General features: G+C 33.0%; 1 pseudogene; it reads left to right on the top strand.

Moving 5' to 3' along the window:
* Window positions 1-560: 560 nt before the first annotated feature.
* LOC148132369 (E3 SUMO-protein ligase KIAA1586-like) lies at window positions 561-1,267 on the top strand (annotated as a pseudogene).
* Window positions 1,268-2,013: the final 746 nt, after the last annotated feature.

Below are 2,013 nucleotides of genomic sequence, written 5' to 3'. Positions count from 1 at the left end.
TTCTATATATATCTGCATAAGGCTGTAAAAAGCTTCAGTAGATTTTTAAGATGAAAAGTCTAAAAAGTTTAGGCAACTAAACATGGCTTCCCTTGACTTATCTCTCTCTGCTATAGCAAGAGCATTCCATTAGGAACTGTTGGTCCAGACCTGGGCTAATGTAAAGTAGTCTTGGCCAGGAAAGATGTTTGTGCCAATGCTGGCACAAAATAACAAACTCCCTTGGTTTGTTAATTGTATTTCCATTTTAAGTGTTTATTTTTCAATTAATTAATTGTAATTATGAAAATATCAGCCATTCTTTTATATATACAGTGTAACATCTTTTTTGTAGACTGTCATTTTCAAATCCACTTTCAGCTCAGTCTTGTCTGATGAAACTTGTTCCTCTTCCATAACATCTTTTAAACTAACTATAGTGTCAGACACTCTTAAAAGTAACTGAATATCACTAATCTCTGCTCCTCGCCTGCTTCCTTCACTTGCCATACTCAACTTACAACAACAATCTAGTCCAAATTACAACATTGTTTTATTTATTTTTTTGCAGTAGCCTAACAGGATGAAAAGGCAACGGAGTTTGGCTATTTTCTTCAGTAAGAAAATAAGATTGGAAACAGGATTGGAAGATCCAATAGAGTCACAACCACAACCACTTGAACTTGGGGAAAGTAGCACATCAACTACTGAAAGAACTGATAACTCAGGCATTGAAAGTAATCTTCCTGACTGCTGGACATTGCAGCAGTACACCAACTTTAAGGAGAAATATGATGGACTGGAAGTTTCAAAAAAAATTAGGTTGCAAGTATTGCAAAAAATTTGAGATTACAATAAAAGAAAAAAGTGTTCACATAGCAAAGGAATGGAAACATTTCCAAATTGAGGCAGCACGGAAAAGTAAAGAGCTGCAACAAACGTCTCTTAGGGGGAAAATGAAAGAGCATTTCTCACCTAAAGCTCACAACTTTTGCACAGAGAACTTAAAGCAATGTGAGCAGGATGTAATAACTAAAGGATTGGACAAGATGACTGAAAAATATTTAGGTACTACTTGTATACTTGAGTATTCAATTTGGTTTACAACCTGGCACAAAGATGTAAACCATTTTCTGACACAGAAGGTGACATAGAAGCACAAATTAAAAATGGAGTAGATCTGGGAATAGGATTGCATTCATGTAAAATTGCAATGAAAATAGTTGACTTCATTGCAAAGGATATTAGAAAACAATTATTTACTAAAATTATTGAAAAAAAAATCTGAAAATATGTTTGATTGATGAAGCCTCAACAATATCTTGCAAACCAGTTCTTATACTTTACTTAAAAGTTGAAGATTCAGTTTTCTCACCAACAATTTTCCTTGAGCTAGTTGAATTGAAAAAACAAGATGCAGAGACAATATGTTCTTCAGTTATGGAAAGTTTAAATAATGTTGGGTTTACTAAGAACTACCTACAGAAAAATTTCATAGGATTTTGCTTCGATGGTGCCAGTGTGGAGAAAATCTGGAGTGAGCACTAGGATAGCAAAAGAGTTTCCTTAAACCATTGTCTCCAACTTGTTTTAGATGATTCTATTAAGGAAATAAAGCAAGTAAATCATTTAAAAATATTTATTGATAAGATATATGCAATTTTTCATCAATCCAATAAGCCAAAATGAATTTAACAAAATATCCAAACAACTTGGAATTGAAATTATAAAGATTGGTAGAGTTTTTTGACAAAGATGGGCTGTCTGTAATTTAAAATTAACCCTAGCTGTGTGGTGTGCTTATCCAGTGCTACATCACTATTTTCATTCAAATAAAAAATACTCAGGTATGGCTGCCCATCTTGAAAATATACATTTTATGACTGATTTGGCATTGATGATTGATATTCTAATGAAATTTCTCTTCTTTCCAATGCCCTGCAAGCAAGAAATGTAGACATCATAAAGCTGAAAAACTTGTGATAAGATCAATTAAATCATTTGAAATGCTTAGAAAGGAAAAAGGGTGCATAG

This window comes from Notechis scutatus, chromosome 2 (genome assembly GCF_049901735.1).
Source record: "Notechis scutatus isolate UNSWTSFEM ecotype Mainland chromosome 2, rNotScu1.2, whole genome shotgun sequence".
In the NCBI taxonomy this organism is placed as follows: Eukaryota; Metazoa; Chordata; class Lepidosauria; order Squamata; family Elapidae; genus Notechis; species Notechis scutatus.
This window is presented reverse-complemented; position numbering and strand designations above follow the sequence as displayed.